Here is an 18,539-nt window from a genome sequence, read left to right as displayed (position 1 = left end):
GTGCCTGGCACCAGAGGGAAGAAGCTCCCCTGTACAGGTAAAGGGCAGCCTGAACTCTGTAGTCAAAAAAGGTACTATTCTACCCCAAAAGACCTTGTTCCTGCAAGTAAGCCATGCATCTACCAAAGCTGGTGCACCTCTTGTGCCCCACCCCATCTGCCAGCACTAGCCTGGCCAGGGCCTATGAGTGTTTTGCAATCCCTTGCCAAATCAAGGATGTCAGAATTGCATATAAAAGCTCCAACACAATGCAAGTCAACCACAGACCAGAATGAAACCCGGTGGTTTGAGTCTAACTTGACAGCATTCCAGCTCTTTTCTTGTAAGGAGCTGCTTCTCCCTCAAAAGCAGCCTGTCCTCTCACTTTGTCTCTAGAAACCACAGCATACTAGTAAATCAGATAGGTATGTAACAGCTCAGCACTATCTTAATATAAAAAGCCTCCCTTTTTCTCTCCCTACCTACAAGAAACACCAACATTTATCATATATTATCTTGCCAGTTCTCTCCCTTACAAACTGACTTATTCCTTTTTTGCCCCCTTAATTTCATGAACAAATTCTGAGATTAATAAAGTATGTCAGGGGTAGTGGCATAACTGATTGCAGATGGGATAGCTAGAACAATGCAAGGTCTCCTACAAATAGGCACTCTCCTCCACCCTTCTGCCATTACTGGGACTCTGTGACATCCTCAAAGAGAAAGCAGCAGGAAGAATAAAGAGGAGGGCACAGGGATGGGTTGATAAAAGAAAAGTTCCTTTGGGGATTTACGTTTATTGGTTGTTTCTGACTTTCTCTACATGGTAGGCGCCCCCAACCCAATGGCATAGTCTTCCAACCTGTAACCGCCCAATAAGTCCATATTACGTCCAGACCTAATGGTAATAGAAACAGCTTGGTTGCTGAGAGAGGTAGGGAGCTTTTGGGTAATCACAAAGAGCACACAGCATCCTAGAAGTAAGGCTTCTTTCATCACATTATCACATTTTTGGGAAGGACATTGCTTTCTGCCCCCATCACATACATACATTCATTTGCAAACTAAATTTCTCTTGTGCTTATTAAGGGAGGTGGGGTACTGGGGGTGGTGGGAGTGAGGGCTGCATATTTTCCGAAGCTCATGAAGCCCAGCCTAATCATTACTTCAAACATGCCACAGCAAAAGAAGTGACATCTAATCCTTGTTTTTCTTGTCATGTCTACCATTCCCCCACCTCTTGTAGGCACAGCACTAGAAGGCAAACAAAAATTCCCTAAAGCTGCCTTATTTTGTTTCCTGAAAGCAGAAGGCAGTGAGCAAAGAAACTATGAAAGACTCCTAGGCTGTTTAGGAATGACACATTTCCAACCTAGATAAAAATATCAAAGGAAAGTCTAAGTCTGTCAGTGACTAGAAATGCTGTCACTTTAACAATACAAAAAACTAAAATTTACCCAAACTCTTAAAGCTAAGCCTCACTGCTAAACAAGTTTACACTGACCATCATTAGGCACGGGACCAAGTTCAGCAGTGGAAAAAATGTTGAGCAAGCTTTTGCCTGTTATTCAGAGAGCGTTTCCTCAGAACCCCACATGAGCTGCCCTGTGAGGTCAAAATTCTGAAATGTTCATCACGGAACAGCATGGGTAAAACACAGTTTAAATGCAAACATCACTCTGAGATGGCTAAGCAGGACTGTAAGATCCAAACATGTAACAAGTAACATTCCCATTACCCACAACACAGGGCATCATTTATTTAAAAAAAAAAAGTAAAAGAAACAAAGCTCACTTTTGGGCTCTCAGAAAAATATCACAAATTTGAAATGGGATGATTTAGCTCAGAGTTGAGGAGGATGAAGGCAAATTAGAGTGGCTGCCAAGCATATGATGAACTCTTAGACGGCAGGGACTCACCAGGGTATGCAGCAAGAGATAATGGGTTTACATTTCAGCATGAGGGATTCAAGCTTGCTCTAAATGTCTTTCCTGACAGTGAAGCTTGTTATGTCTTACAAGGTACAGTGATGGTTGTGGAATTACTCTCCCGGAAAACCTTTCCAGACAGGGGCGAGTCTCATCTCTCCGGGATAATGTGGGTGCAGCCCTGCCTTGGAGTTTGGTCAGCAGCCTCTCAAGATTCATTCCAGCCTGATGATTCTCTCATTTTACACCAATAGATGCACTGGGGCAAAAAAGGTGAGTCAACACACAGACAACAATTACGGAGGGCATTTCTTTTCATGTGGCAAAGAAAAACAGTGGTTATTCCAAAGGAAGAACAGGAACCTCAAAGCTAGCTTTTTATTGTGTTTTCTTAAATCCTGACAATTATGACTCATAACAGAGCAACATTTACAGAAGTATGAAGTTTGCACACGTCAGTCCCTGATGTGCTTTGGGCTGAGGGCTATGGCATTTACACACCTGCCGGACTGAGGGCTACCCAGAAAAATGACTTAAATAGAACTGGATATTTATTTAAAGTGACTGATACATAAAGAAAGAACTTCCTCATCCCCAAAAATAACAAGTTAGAATGAAAAGTAGAAAGAGAATCATCACTTTAAATTTTAACTTCAACAGATTTAAACTCTAGATTCTTTAAACAATCTTTTTCTGGGGCAGAGAATCATGACCTACAACAACCACCTTTCCCTTTCAATAACCATTTTTTTTTTTTTTTTTTTTTTTTGAGACAGGGTCTTGCTCTGTTGCCCAAGCTGGAGTGCATAGTGCAATCTCGGCTCACTGCAACCTCTGCCTCCTGGGTTCAAGCGTTTCTCCTGGCTCAGCCTCCTGAGTAGCCGGGACTACAGGCGTACACTACCATGCCCGGCCAATTTATTGTATTTTTAGTAGAGATGAGGTTTCACTGTGTTAGCCAGGATGGTCTCTATTTCCTGACCTCATGATCGCCCATCTCAGCCTCCCAAAGTGCTGGGACGACAGGCATGAGTCATGGCACCCAGCCGATTTTAAACATTAACATCGAACCTACCTCATTTCAGACATCACAGTTTTGGGAGACAACAGTTTTATGTTCATGAAGAAAAAGTATAAACATAGCAGATCATTTCCTAAGGAAACACACAGCCTTTGAGTATCCTTAGGAAGCAAAAAAGTTATGCGGAATTTTCACATATATGTAATGCAATATTAAACCAAGGGCAGGCCACAACAAGCCTAATTGGAGCTTTATAGATACCGTACATGCTTGCAGAAACATGGCAACTAGAGAGCCATAAAGAATTCTTAACTTACATGTGGAATATTAAAATACTGATGAATATGTGCCCTTTTCCAGATAAATGCCAGATGTTAAGAGTACCTTCATATCCATTCAGACTAGTGCTTTACATGATTCAGTTCTCTGAAACCTTCTGAAAAAATATACTTGCACTTCTTTCCCTCATTGTATTTATAGAGAAGGATTGTCACATACTTTTTATTAAAAATTTGATTAAGATTAGCTGTGCTGCATAAGGCAAATGATTTCCATAGAAATACATTATTAGAGTATACAGGATGATAAATCTATGCTATGAAACAATAATACAAAGCAGACTCTTTCTACAGTGAGTTCAAATTCCAGAACAGACCACAGGCACGAAACCTTTGTGGTTTACAGAATTCTGAATCTCGAAGTTTGAATAATGGGTGCAGGCCACAGTAACTGTGCTTTTTTGCTATGTGTGCGTTTTTAAATTAAGCCCTCCTAATGGGTAGGGTTGGGGAAAAAAAGGGGGACAGATCTGAGGTGGGCAGCAGATAATGGGGCAGGGGTAACAGACCTGTCCACAAGGTGAATTGTATTCTACCTCTAAAGTCTATAAAGCAAAGACCCTGTAAATTCAGGCTTGGCCAATAGCAAGCAATAGCTTAGGCAGGCATCGGCCCCCCTGATATCCACCAATTCTCTTGCAGGCATCCAACAGACATAATCAGTGGATGTAAAGATTGTGCTGACTAAGCAAACAGCTTTAAAAGAAGCCCTCTGTGCCTCTCCTTCCCCAATTCCTAACCCTGGACCAGCCTAAATGCCTTTCTTAAAGAAATCTTGAAAATTCCACCAACCCAGACTCCCTGTGCTCTCTGTCCTATGAAGAAAGAAGAAACGCCGATTTGCATTGCTCTTGCTGCTTATGGGTAAGATGGGAGGAGGAAAAGGGGAAAAGAATCCAAAGAGCAGGGGGAAGATGATATAGAATCGATAGGCTATATACATGGAGACAGTCATTAACTCTAAAGGAAACCAAGAAACCCAGAAGGAGAAAGGAAAATAAAGATAACAGGTAAATTAGCATTATAGATTTTTTTAAAAACTCTTTTTGAAAGACTTCCCTCTGCAGGACCCTTCCTGCACCCAAATGTGTCAAAGCCGTAATCTTGAAGTCTCCTGTAATGCCACCCCACAGCCTATGACCAGCATGGACCAGCAAGACCAAGCACACCAAGGAATGCTGATGTTTAGATAATTGGGTGGAGATGAGGTATGGACTGAGAAACAAGTAGAGGTTGTTCTTTAAAAAGTGTTTTCTCATTAAGACCCAGTCAAACTGCTCAGGTGCAGTGCCAAGGGGGTTAATGTACAAATTCAGAGGCTCTATGAAGGTTACATTCTGGCCATGGGGAGACACAAGGGTAGGTTTCTTAAAATGCATTGACTTGACCTCTTCCCCATGAGCAGTCACCTTTTGAACTGCTTGGGATGACCTGGGAGAAAAATAGAAAGGTCTGCAACCAGGAACTCTGTGTGAATGTTTGTAGAGAACAATCAGAGGGCTGTCTAGAAAACAAACTGCCTCATTTCTTCAACAGTAGCTATTCAGGCAGCAAGAGGCAATTTAAAGACTGGCCAGCGAAGTTAAAGTGCACTGCTTGGGAGATGGGCATAAATGATAACATTTCTATTCTACTCCAGCTTTTATGCATTGCTCAACTTCACAATGCTTACATAAAGTGCTCTCTTCTGGGGATGTCAAGTACATGATACCTCAGCTACAGGTACTATGATAGAATTACATGGATATATCCCACACATCTAAACTCCAATGCAGAATTCTCAGGGATTTTTAGTAAGATGCACAAATGAGTATTTTTAGGCACAAAGTTATTGGCAAGTCTGGTCTTCACAGAAAGAAGTAATTGATGTAGTGTCTTAATCTAAAATTTTTTTCTTCTTTATAGCATCTACTTCTTTTAAACAAGGACAGATGGAGCCATAGAGTGTTAACTGGTCCCTTTACTCCTTTCACTTGTTTGTCCTTTTCTTCAAAGGACTTTATTTCTAATCCATGGCAGAATCATCCCTCCCTTACAGAACTGGGCAATATACCACATACCACATTCCTACCTTCTTAGGCAAGAAGAGACATTTCCAAAAATTTCTGATAAACCACAATTGCATGAATGCTGGGAAGCTTGGCTGCTTTTTGCTTCTGTGCTTGTCACTAAAGTACCACAGGTCCCAGCCTCTGCTATACACACCCACCCATGTCCCCATCTGCTTGGGGGAGGCTAATATTTACCCTACCCACTTCCTAGGGACACTGGGGGCTGTAGGCATTCCTATAAGTGTTATTTGTTAGCACTATAAAAGCATTATAAAAATGTTACAGTTCAAGGTGATATTTACTGACTTATATGTGACTCTCCTTACTGGTGTCCTTAAAATTCATCTCTAACATACTTTATTATGTTTGCCTCTGTTCATAAAATGTGACAAGAAGTTATAGACTCTTCGTGATGGGGTCAGTAGTTATAGTATAAGCAAGAAACCCATATGGTTTGCTCCCGTCAGGGAGACCTTAGGAATACTTATCTCTAAGGACAAGACTTGAAATCTGAGAGTCAGATCCAAATATTGCCAGATGGCTGGCAATACCTTTAAGCTGAAGAGTGGGTGTTTGGCTCCCACACTGGGTGTTCTGCATCCTGAACTGAGACTCTGTGGAAGCACCAGGTATGTGCATCCCCAAAGCTTTGGCTTCAAATACGTTGGATGCTTTCCTGAACCATTTCTGTTTGTCCAAGGCATTTGACCATATCCTGGCAGTTCACTCAGGTATCTGCCCTCTGCACAAAACTTCTGATCACAACTGCCTACATCCACAAGGAAACTCGAGTCAAGTTTAGCAGAATGTTATTGCAGCACGGTACAAGATAATTTCCTGTCAGACAGGCAGCTGTTCTCTTGAACCTAAAGACTAAAGGAGAAAGCACACAAAATAGAGATGTTTTATCACTCAGGTGCCACTGAATTTGCATCTTTAACCCAAAACGTATTAAGCTTCAGTCTCACAATTAGCTAACGAGGGCAAAAATGCACAGAGACAAGCAGAAGGCGGAAACCTCTTATTTATTTTTTAGTTTTTGAGAAAGAGTGTTATTATGTTACCTAGGCTAAAGTACAGTGGCACCACTTGGCTCAATGCAACCTCTGCCTTCTGGGTTCAAGCGATTCTGGTGCCTCAGCCTCCCAAGTAGCTGGGACTACAGGCACGTGCTATTACTCCTGGCTCATTTTTGTATTTTTAATAGACAGGATTTCACCATGTTGCCTAGGCTGGTCTTGAACTCCTGGCCTCAAGTGATCCACCTGTCTCAACCTCCTAAGTGCTGAAATTATGTCCATGAGCCACTGTGCCTGGCCACAAAAAGTGGAAACCTCTTTAACCCAGAAAACCTAATTGGTGGCTCTGTGACCTGTATCATTTCACAGGTGGTTACTGGGCAGCCTCCAAGAACAGAAGCAGCTGTGACAAGGTTATTCTCCAGAATCTGTGAGGTTTCTAGCTACAAAGAGCTTCAGTGATATCTGCTTGTCACACCAGCAAGTCCTGGAACTCATCAGTAACTGACTCTATTACATGAGCCCCTACATAAGGAAGGCTCTCCCTTGCCGCTCTCATGATCCATCTCCCATGGTTCTCAGCAAACCATCAGTGTAATGTTTTGACAGAAAATAAGTAAAATGGAAAGCTATCCAAATGTTGACTGACTTCAGGTACTATGGGAGCACTGGGGGAAAAAATAACTATTATTATTTTTTTTTAGAGCAGAAATAAACTAAATATTATTTAGGGGAAAGATTCTGTATGAGAACAGGTAGGACCTTTTTCTCTAACTCTAGGAGTGGAAGAGAAAATAAACACATAGCAATGGGCAGTTCATACCCAATAGACATAATTCAGCTCTCGCAATCCAGGCACCTGACTTAATATCGATCAAGTCTCACTGGATCACGTAAGACAGGATTCAGAGGCAACAGCAATGTTTCTGTCTGTCCGAGGGTCTCAGGCATCAAACTCTCACCGCTTTAAGGTTACTTAACAGCCTAGGCAAAATTTTGGAGCTTAGTATGGCTATTCAGCTGCTTTAGTGACTCATTTGCATACAGAACAAGCTTCATCTTCCCTTCTCACTATCCTTGGTCAGCCTCAAGTTGCCATTTCCTATAGCTTTATAGCTGAAAGCTCTACTCTGCCATGCATATCTCTTCTTCTAAGTAACCTCGTTTGACTAAAGAGGCTGTGGGGAGGTAATGTAAAATGTTGTTCTCTCCTCATCTCTTATACACTTTGACATAATACAGAACAAACCAGGTGACAAGAAAGATTCCACCCATGTCCATCTGTCCATCTTAATACAATTACCTATGTCCTGTGTGTACCATAACTTAGCAAACAACCAATTATTGAATGTGTAACCGATTTTCCTTGTATATTGCTACGATGACGAACCTTAGGACAAATTCCTAGAAAGGGAATTATCTGGCCAAGGCTTCCGAATGTGAAATTGCCTTCTACCAAAATCTACTGCAATATATATTTCTCCCATCTGTATCGATTTCACTTTACTCTTAACTGTAGATATATCATTTATATATATATTTTCTGCCAATTTGATTCCAAAATACTAGTCTTTGTTTTCTTATTTGAGAATAAACTTTTTGTCATAAATGTACTGGACACATGAATTTGTTTAATTGCCTGTTTATGTTCTTTGCCTGTTTTGACAGGATGTTGATTTTTTTAGAGTTTGATGTATATAACAGATATTAACCTTTCACCAAGTACATTGCAAATACTCTTTCCCAGTGAGCTGTTTGTCTTTTAATTTATAGAGCATTTTATGACATATGTATGTTTCATATTTTTACATTACTTCCATAAACCTTTTCCTTAACAGATTCTCTACCTTTTTTTTTTTTTTTTTTTTTTAGAAAGACCTCCAGCACTCCACTCAGATATGACAGCTACCTACATTTTCTTCAGTGTGGTTTTCTTCTGTGCAGTCATTTTTTAAAGCTTTTATTCATCTGAAATTCAATGGCATACATGAATTAAAAATCAACTTTGTTCTTTTCATGTAATAGTTGTCCTAGTACTACTGAATAATTATAGCTTCATCTTCTCTATGTTACTCTAAATGACAGTATTATAATGTTTAATGTTGCATAGTATATCTCTCCCCTTTGTTTTTTTAAAAATAATATTTTAGTTATTTGTTTGTTCTTTCAGATAAACATAAGGTCACTGTGAAGATTTTTTTTTGAAATCCCGTAAGGTTTTGGATCACAGCACCACTAAAGTTCTATTCTGCCCCAATCAATGTAATCATGTGCATGACTGAATTCCATCTAATAACATGAGCATTCCATTTATCAAATTGTATTTTTCTTTGCAGAGTCTCTCTTTAACCTAGACATAAATTCCCTGAGGACAAACTTTATTTCCATTTTGTTGCTCAGTATATTCTATTCCTAGTAGCTAGTAGAGTGTACTAGCAGTTACTGAATGAATGAAATCAAAGTGACCTAGAACATACGTCTCAAAATCTTATTTAACATTTCAAACCCAAAATAGCTAAAACAGCACCGTAACCCTGAATACACTTGATGTGTGTAACTCAGCAAAGTTCTAAGTACAGGGATTTACAGCCTCCCACACCATTCTGATAAATGCATAACCAACTCCAAAGACAGATACCTTTCTAAATTACTGCAACAGCAATGCAAAGGAGAAATGAGCATGGAGGGTAACACTGGGTAGATCAAGATGAACCAACATCTAAAGAACTGGAACTCATGCTTGAGAACGACAGAAACGTGTCTAAAGTAAGATATATCACTGCCACGGTGAAGTAAAAGAGTCAGAAAACTGCTTCAAAAAGTCCTAGACCCAATGTTAAGAGAGATTTAAAACACTGAGAGAGCAAAGGCCCCAGGTAGATGTGTGTAGACAGAGAAATATCCCAGGTAAAAAAAGACCTGAATTAATGTTCCTGACCTGTCTTCTTCCTGGTTCCTTGCTGAAGGGACTCAGCTAACAAAATCCAACCCACTGGTGGAGCCTGGATGGAGTCACGGTGAATCATACCTACATTGCTGGAACCAATCACCTGCACTGATTGGCTCCTAGGAGCACCTCTTTTGATGTAATGATTTACTGGTTTTAAGATATATTTACAAAGATATTTATCATAGCATTGGAATGACAAAAACTAAACAAACACGCTAATGCCCCTCTACAGGGGAGTGAATAAATACACTGACATATCCATACTTTGCAGCTGTGAAAAAGAAGGGGCTATTGGATGAGACCTTGGAGAAAAAGCCCACAACATACAGTTAAAGAACTTTTTTTTTTTTTTTTTTTTTTGAGACAGAGTGTTTCTCTGTCACCCAGGCTGGAGTGCAATGGTGCAATCACAGCTCACTGCAGCTTCAACCTCTCAGGCTCAAGAGAACCTCCTGCCTCAACCTCCCAAGCATCTGGGACTACAGGTGTGAGTTATGTAGTTTTTGTAGAGATGAGTGTCTCCCTATGCTGTCCAGGCTGGTCTTGAACTCCTGGGCTCAGGTGATCCTCCTGCCTTGTCCTCCCAAAGTGCTGGGATTATAAGAGTGAGCCAATATGCCTGGCCGACAGATTTTTTATTTAATGGTAAGAAGAGAATGTACACAGTCTGATCTTATTTTTGTGAAAATGCTCATATTTATAAATATTTGTATATTTTATATGAGCTTAGATTGGTATTGAAGAATAAACACCAAATTGTTAATGCTGGTTAAGGAGGAAGACAGAAATTTAAGAGGAGAAGGGGTGGAGTTAGCTCTTCCGTGATATACTTCTGTGTTGTTTGACTTGTTCTATTGGCCATGTATAGCTTTTGTGCCTTGAAAGGAGAGGCTAATAAGTTATTATTCTTGAAAATAAATAGACATGTCAAATTCTGAAAACTGGATATTGACAATGCAAATGCAAAATTATCTCAGAATTCTCAAATGTAGAACAAAAAAAATAATGAACCCCATTAGAACATACTTGAGACGGTCAAACTTTGATGACTCAAAGCTGCAAAGAGGTACTACAATTAGTTTTCCTTTGATTTCAGGGACGTATTTATTTTGCTTTATCTTAAGACAGAACTAACAGACCAAATGCTTTTGAAAGGCCCTAGATGGTTCTCAACATTTGGGTATAGCCCAGGAAGACTAAGTTAATTTAGCTATTCACAGAGTGGCACATTTGACAAGGAAAATGCAAATTTAATCACTGTAGTTAGTGTTCAATTAGCCACTCAAATAGGAGGGGAAGTAGTGACAGATAAATAGATATGAAGCTACCGGTGCCACAATGTATTTAACTTTTGAAAGCCTTGTTCAACTTTCTCAGGAACCTATCTAGGAAACTGGATGAAATTTGTATTAGATTGCAAAAATTGTTTTGGTGTACTCCCAGGGGATTAATTAAAGAGCAACCACATAATAATCCTTGTAATGTACTCTAAAATACATTCAGTGTTAAGGAAGAGATACAGTTGTCCCCAACCATCCCAGGAGTACTTTTCATGAATATTTTTCAACATGTGGGTCATGATCCATGAATAAGCCCCGAGAAATTTATTGTGCTGTGATCAGCATCGGTCTAGATTAAAAAAAGAGCTTGCCTCAAATATTCCATTCTTTTCTGCATCCTACCCCGTGCATACTATACCCCAACCAGCAGGAAAAAAACACTTCCTCTCAAGCCCAGATAACCATATTCTGGGTTGATTTTCAAGGAGCTGATTTTGTCATTAAGAAAAATGTAAAGTATACATTCGAAAATTCAGGAGCTAATTCTATTTTCTCTACTTCCCAGCTAGGCATTTGTTATAATGGGTAAATGGCTTTGCCTTAGGATTTCTTGCTGAGAAATAGCTCCTAAGTGCCCATTTCTTGTACTGTATATTAAACCATGACATAAGCACAAGGGGGATCACAACAATAAGGTCATAATGCCGCAATCAGGCCAGGTCCCTAAGGACTGCATTAACAGCCCCGCACTAGCAGTGGATGTACAGAGAGGAGCTGTGTGCACCCTGAGTACAACAGATAGTAAACCCTCAATTGAAAAGTTATCTCTTTCAGCTATGCTGCCAACATGCAGACACCTGAAGATACAACTGTCAACAGAATTCTCAGAGGGAAAGACATCTACTATTGAAGTTCTAGCATGTCCTCAACACACAGAGCAAGACACTGATCTCAAAGTCCAACAGCTAAGGGTGACAACTCCCTTGCACTCCAGGCTTGTACAACCAGCTGCCGACCACACTCCTGCACCCAGAGGCTCATACTTTATGTGGCCCAAACTCACCTTGCCTTCTTTCCCTGCAGGCTAACTCACCCTGCGCATCCAGCTTGCTAGGGGATTGAACTGTGCCCAGTTCAATTATGTGGACAAATAGGCTAAGAACCAAGATCTACGACCGGTTTGCCTAAACCAGTGACTTGGGTATTTTTGTTGTTGTTGTTGAGACAGAGTCTTGCTCTGTCACCAGGCGCCAGGCTGGAGTGCAGTGATGCAATCTTGGTTCACTGCAACCTCCGCCTCCTGGGTTCAAGCAATTCTCCTGCCTCAGCCTCCCTAGTAGCTGGAACTACAGGTGTGCACCACCATGCCCAGCTATTTTTTGTATTTTTAGTACAGATGGGGTTTCACCATGTTGGCGAGGATGGTCTCAATCTCTTGACCTCGTGATCCACCTGCCTCGGCCTCCCAAAGTGCTGGGATTACAGGCATGAACCACTGCGCCTGGCCGTTGGGTATCCCTTTTGAATGCTTCCTCCACATCTCGCTTATCAATTTCTATTGATCTTGCCTCATAAATCATTCTGGAAACTGTCCACTCCTCCCCATGCCAGCATCGTCATTCTAGCTCAGGGTCCACTGCTTGTCTGGATTGCAACAGCGTTTTCACTGGTTCCCTACCTTCAGCTTTATCTCTAAACTGTTCTCCAAAGGAAGTGCAGACACTCTGAAGTGCAATTCTGAGGCTATCATTTCTCTTGCCATGAGAAATATAAACTAACAACAACAACCAACTTTTCAGTGGCTGCCCTTCACCCTCAGGTAGGGTCCACATTCCTTGATGCGGCCCAAGAACCCCGCTCCCACCCCCACGCCATCTTCAGGTGTCCTCTGGAAGGACTTCTTCGGTCCTGGTGGGCACCTCTCCTATTACCTTCCTGGTTCCCATCAAGCTTCTATCACGCTCCCTTGGTGGCCTTGTTTCTTTGGTCTCCTCTAGCAGTCTGTAAACTCCTTGAGGTCTAGGATTTTGTCTGACTGGTTTCCAACAGGCAGCACTGCGCCTGGCACAAAGGGGGCCCTGAATACATACATGTTAAAGACTAACACTGACCAGTTCCTCTGCCATGGGAACTACGATAAAAGCTAAACCAGGTGTGGGAGGTCATTGTGTGCTTTGCACAATTACACAATGTGGACTTCCAGCAATGGTTAGGAAACCATCCCATCAAATCTCTCAGGCACACAAGGATGGAAAATCTAGAGCTAGACAGTCCAATGACTTCAGCCACACAATCTGAAAACAAAAGGGAGCACTGAAATCAATGATGTAAGTTTCCTTATGATGACAATGTTAACATTATTTATCATAAATAAATACATTTTGCCACTAAAGCCATTTCACATAAACACATCATGCCAAAGAACAATCATTATAGCAATTAAATTTCTCCATGATCCTATTTTTTTAAATCTATGTTTGCATTTTTCTTTAAAAAGCTGTGATCCTAACATACATGCATGGCGAATTTTGTACCATTTTGTATTGGTTTTCCCAAGTGGGTACACAGTCTTCATATCTGTAGTTTCAATGCCTGAGTAAATGCCATCAAGTTAATGTATCATATCATACTTTCCTTAATCATATTTAGGGATTTTAAAAATCTTTACTAATTTAACATAATGCTGTAACAAACAGAAAATGATTTCCTTCTTTTCAAATTAGAAAAGAGTTATTTTTTGCTCCTTATTTTAGAAGACTATTTTGCTATGTGAAAGAACTTGCAAGAGCAGATAGTTGGAACACCGTCCACATGAACAATACCCCAAAACAGTGGCTAATATAAGAATGGACCAAAACAGGCTTGCAAATCAGAACACATCCAAGAAAGGAGGCTGTGAGTGGCAGTGGAGAAGACCTGAGAAGGGAAGAGAGGCGCCAAAATGGAATTTAGGATGCGCTCCTGAATGACACCTGGGGGAAGCATTTCCGGAGTCACTTTTGCCACTTAGACAGTTTTCTTTTTTAATCGTTTTTGGGCTCTGGGGTACATGTGCATGTCCTGCATCCTGCAGGACTGTCTCCCTCCCCACCACCCCTCCCTTGCCTATATCAGGCATTTCTCCTGGCGTTATCCCTCCGCAGCCTCCCTGCCCCCACTGTCTCCCCCTCTCCGCCCCTCCATCCCCACCACCTAGCCCTGTGAGTGTTGTTTCCTTCCCTGTGCCCAGCCCAGACAGTTAACAAAGACTCCACCCTGCAGCGGAACCTGTTATGGAAAAAGACAAGACAGTCACAAGTGGACCATCTCAGCGGCCCTGAGAATGCAGCAGCTTTCCTAGCAAGGTGGTTAGGGGTCAGATTTAGACATAAAGGGCAGATGCTATCAGGGGCAGCAAAGGATTCTGGTCTGTTTCCAGTAGTTGGGGAACTAGAAAATATGAGAAATAGCAAACAGGGCGGTGGGGGGGCAGGGGTTGCCAGGGTAGAAGATTTATTTATAAGGGATATGTTGGGAAGGGTTATCCAGAGAAATAATAGAATCCCAACCCACTTTGCCTATGACAAGTGGTCACTCAACCACACTCCCTCCTCACCCCCAAGTCTGGCCCTTGCAGAGACAGCTAAGCTTTTGCCAACAACCAGATTCCTTTCTATAATTAAATTTAATTCAGCACTAATGTAAATATTATTTCTCACACTACTGTCTTCTATCATTGTTGTGTTAACCTCAACAATTTTCCCATTCCACTTCTAGTGTCAAAGAATAATAAAATCCTCCTAGATACCCATTCTTAATTAACATGTTCTATTTTCTTTTCCTCCTATCCTACCCTCCTGCCTTCTACCAGAAGGCAAACGGGATGTAAAGTCTTCTTGCAAACAGAGCTGTGGTCTCAAGTGATTAGTCCCATTTCTATCTTTTTTTTCCAAAAAATCCTTTTTATAAAAAAATCTTATAACAATATTTATACATACTTTAAGAAGCCAGGTTACTGTTAAGACTTGAATTTAGCAGAGCTTAAACAAAAGAAGAGCAAAAATAGTCAAGAAGTCATAACTGACTGTTAAAGTGTTACACATCTCATGTACCATCCTCCATACCACACTCCCATGTTTCATTCAATACCTTACAGAGACCCTTTAAGAACACAGGCTGTGCTTTCAGCAGTAACTGACATCCCTGTAAATCCACATAATGTTCAGAAAATAAATCCACTGCTCTCTGCTGCCCATATAGCACCATTAATCTTATGAACAGTATCACAGAACACCCTCCTCCAGCCCCCTCCCTCTGCTTTAAGTAGGGCAAGTGTTTTACTCATGTTAATTGTTCTGACAGATGAGGATCAACACTGCTTTAATCCATTTGCAGCCTAGCACGGGGAACATTTGTCTTCTCAGATGCTGTTAGGGGCAAGTACACTGGCTGTTAGTAACACGAGAAGTACTTCAGGCAGTGCTCAGTACTCTGAAGTGACTGGCTCTGCTTTCCTTGTAGAGGGAATGCAAAGGAAATTCTTCCCAAAATGGGTTCAAGATGTTCTGGCTGCCACTGGGGTTGTGTTTTGATCCTTTAAAAACAGCAGATAGTAGAATTTTATTAAACTAAGTTACTGAATCAATTTCTATTGATTTCTTTCAAAATGCCAGTGCATCTTCTCATTTACCAACTAATAACATGCAAGTTTTCAAAAAGACAAATGGATGCAGTTAAATTTTTCAGAAGGGATTTTGCCGTAAAATGCAACAACCCAGTTAGGAACCGCACACGTTTTGCAAGGATATAGCTTGTACCAATTTATAACACACATGGGGAATATTAGAGCCAAGGCCTGCTATGTTTACAAGAGCATGCGCCCTAGATACAGGCACATCTGTGTTCAAATCTCAGCTTCACCATCTTTTATCTTCTCAACCAGCTGCTATGGGAATTGCAGGGATTCCTGGTCAAAGGACATACATACCTAAATATATACATACCTAAATCTTGGTTCTGAATTACCTCAAGATGTAGCTTCAAGGGATGTGTTAAATATTCCCTAGAGATTTCTACTCTCACCTCAGAAGTACAGTCAAAGAGGATTTCCATGCAGAATGAATACAGTGGCCCGAGAGCCTCCTCCCCTGATTTTAGGTTGGGGTCGTCTGCCTGGTCCTCCATGAGCAGTATTTCTTTACCATCATTTGGGCTTCACGGGCCTATCTCTACTGCTTATCCTCGTGTGGTTTTCATTTTGCCATTTTCTCCTTCCTGTTACCTTTGTTTTATTGCTGTTTCTTCTTCAGTTCCGCCCTGTCTCCTGTGCTTCCAATTTATAATAATACCCTTATACATTTCAACACTTCAGCACAGTGCTTTCAGCTCAGAAATCTAATGAAGAAAAACAAAAATGGCATGACTCAGATTTATGGACTATATTGTATAAAGAACCCACTAGAAAAACCTACTTGTTACTCCTTAGAAGCAGGACTACTGATGTCTTCCTTCTGCCTCTCCTAGGCTCTCAATGCTGCTCAGCATGCACTGGTGAGATGACAGTAGATGGACAGGAGAATATTATTCTAGTTTGGGGACTCTTCTTCAACTTCCAGGTAAAAGCATGGCCCAAGATCGGACACTTAACAAAAAAGCCTACTGACATGAGAGATGTTGATGCTATAGTGCCAGCCATTACCTGACAAGCCATTTTTGCCCAAGAGTATAAATCTGCATAAATGTTAGATAGTCAGGCCCTGATGAGCTAACACGGTGGTGAGGTGCCGTGCACCCTCTGCGCTTGCTAGGTTCAGCTGGAAGCATCCTTGTGCTTGTGTAAGGCAAAGCCACAGCTCTCTTCTTCACCAGTGTTCCTTGTCCATTTCTTTTCCATATTAGGGTGATTCTACCCCCACCAATGAAATGCTTTTAAGAGGATAGAGAAGGGAATGAACTGTATTACACACATTATACAGATTCTCTTCATTCAGTTAGTGTTTACTGGATGGCCTCTGCAGCTTGGTATCTGTTCTTCCATTACTGCACTCAAGCCAGACCCAGTGTTCTAATGTGGTTAACTGGGCACACATCCTTTTTCACTAGACCACACTAATGAGATGGTAAGTGATTCATTCAAAATATACATATTGGGTATCTACCATGCACCAGTCATTCTGTTAGTTATAGAAGTAAAAGATTAAGATATTCTCCTACCTTCAAAAGTCAAGACTTCAAAAGCTACATGAAGATACTCATGTGGAAACATTAAGGCACTTTTAAAGCACTTGATATTTCCTTTCACATATAACATATATCACAGCGAGTTTTGTATTTACATGCCAGGCTCCATAGCTGTTGCTGAACGCCTAGATTTATCTACTTCTGGTGCCCAGCATAAGGCCTGGCACACAGCTGCACTCAATGCCTGTGTATTCAATGGGGAATTGACAATCCAGATGGTGGGAAGGTATACACCCAATAGCCATGTGTCCCAGGATGCTTATGACAAGCCCACAGTGAAGGTCTCAGGAATGTACCATAGACAGCACAGGAGAGTTCAATGCAGTCCTTTGAGATAATTGTGGAAGATTTTTTTGGAGAGAGGGCATCTGAGTTAAGTTTCTAAGAAGGATTTCAACAAGTAGGAAGAATGAGAACTGGGCAAGGTGTCGAGGTGGGAAGAGCACCTTAAATGGAAGCATGATAGGATTTATACTGGGTCCATGGCTGCCAGATGATAGGCCTTATGCAGTGGGGGCTCCAGATCTCTCAGCGGCCCCATCTGCTCCTCAATGTAATTGATTTAAAAGGTCAGCTCTTTTACACTCCTGAGACAGGAGCTCTGATTCACGCCAGAGAGGTCTGGAAAATTTAAGCGCGCGTGAGTGCCCCCGCCCCCCGTGTGTGTGTGTGTGTGTGTGTGTGTGTGTGTGTGTGTGTCTGTCTGGAGGGTGGGAGGGGAGGGGAAAAGAGACAGAGAAATGTCTCCTGTTTAATAAACTTCTCTAACTTTAAGCTTTTTCAATATATGCAATTTAGTTCAAATCTATCTTTTTTTTCCTTCAGGTACCAGGTCAGAGAAAATCTGTCAGACCACTCTTAAAAATATTCTTTTCTGTCTTAGAAGAAAGGCATGTAGATAGGTATTATGGCCTCTGATGGAAACATACTGACAAGGTCAGCTACCTCCCTTCCCCAAACATCCCCCTTCTCAGGAGGGGCCTGGCTTTACCCAAGGGTTTTGGTTCCAAATAGGCCTGGAAGGGGACACTCATTGGCTGTGTCAAATTACAATCCCCCTCAGCTGCATTAATAGGAATACTGTATCCAACACAGAGCAGGGCCAGAGTCTCATACACGGAGCTACTCAGGCATCTGGAGAAGTGTGCAAACCCAAATAGCCCATCTCAAGAGCACCAGGGGGAAATGGGACCAGTCGAAAGGGACGGGAATTAGCTGGAAACCATAACTAGTGAGGGAAAATGGTCATAATTCTCTTCATTCTGTCTGAAGCGAGACTTGCGGGGAGAAAGGGTGTAAGGGAAATAAAGGGCTGACACCCGTTAGCCCTTTCCACATGGCTGCTGCTCTCCTCCCTCCTCTGCCCATCCCACCGTCTTCACAATTCCCCATGCTATTTTTCAGTTGTGCAAACTGAAGGCCAAAGAGTGTAGAATATCCAAACCCACAATCCTGGTACATAGAATGAACGTCTGATGCCCAAATCAATTTTTATTCTCCCCTAAACCTCATTAGGGGAGACAGCTGGCATTTAATTTTTAGAGTGATCTCAAAAGAACTGTAATCTCTTAACATTAGGATTTGCTCTTATAAGATTGTTTTCCCACTTATTAGCACCATGCATTTGTTGAGTTGGATTTGGATAATATCAATACTCTGGCAGAACATAATAGGATAATTCAGGTCCTTACCCAAAGCTCTGTTTCTATTTAAGATAGTCTAAAAGAGCTACATCAGCATTTAAATCTTCACCA

The 18,539-nt window shown here is 41.4% G+C and overlaps 2 protein-coding genes across 20 annotated transcripts in view; one reads left to right on the top strand and one right to left on the bottom strand.

The window, feature by feature from the left end:
• Positions 1 to 8,074, top strand: part of LOC128928060 (spermatogenesis-associated protein 31A5-like) — a 53,616-nt gene extending 45,542 nt beyond the window's left edge. For 14 of the 16 annotated variants that reach the window (XR_013532153.1, XR_013532151.1, XR_013532152.1 and 11 more), the window contains 2 exons: positions 2,001 to 2,180; positions 3,909 to 8,074. The gene's annotated coding sequence lies outside the window, so the exon portion shown is untranslated. The remainder of the gene's footprint in view (positions 1 to 2,000; positions 2,181 to 3,908) is intronic. The other 2 variants (XR_013532150.1, XR_013532145.1) reach the window with 1 other exon arrangement.
• The window catches only part of MCC (MCC regulator of Wnt signaling pathway), a 464,974-nt gene that overhangs the window by 150,038 nt on the left and 296,397 nt on the right, over positions 1 to 18,539 (bottom strand). The window contains exon 1 of one of the 4 annotated variants that reach the window (XM_035291080.3): positions 1 to 18,539. This exon is cut by the window's left edge and continues 11,823 nt beyond it. The exons of the other annotated variants lie outside the window; for them this stretch is intronic. The gene's annotated coding sequence lies outside the window, so the exon portion shown is untranslated. 4 annotated transcript variants of the gene reach the window in all.

Source organism: Callithrix jacchus, chromosome 2, assembly GCF_049354715.1.
Source record: "Callithrix jacchus isolate 240 chromosome 2, calJac240_pri, whole genome shotgun sequence".
Lineage (NCBI taxonomy): Eukaryota > Metazoa > Chordata > Mammalia > Primates > Cebidae > Callithrix > Callithrix jacchus.
This window is presented reverse-complemented; position numbering and strand designations above follow the sequence as displayed.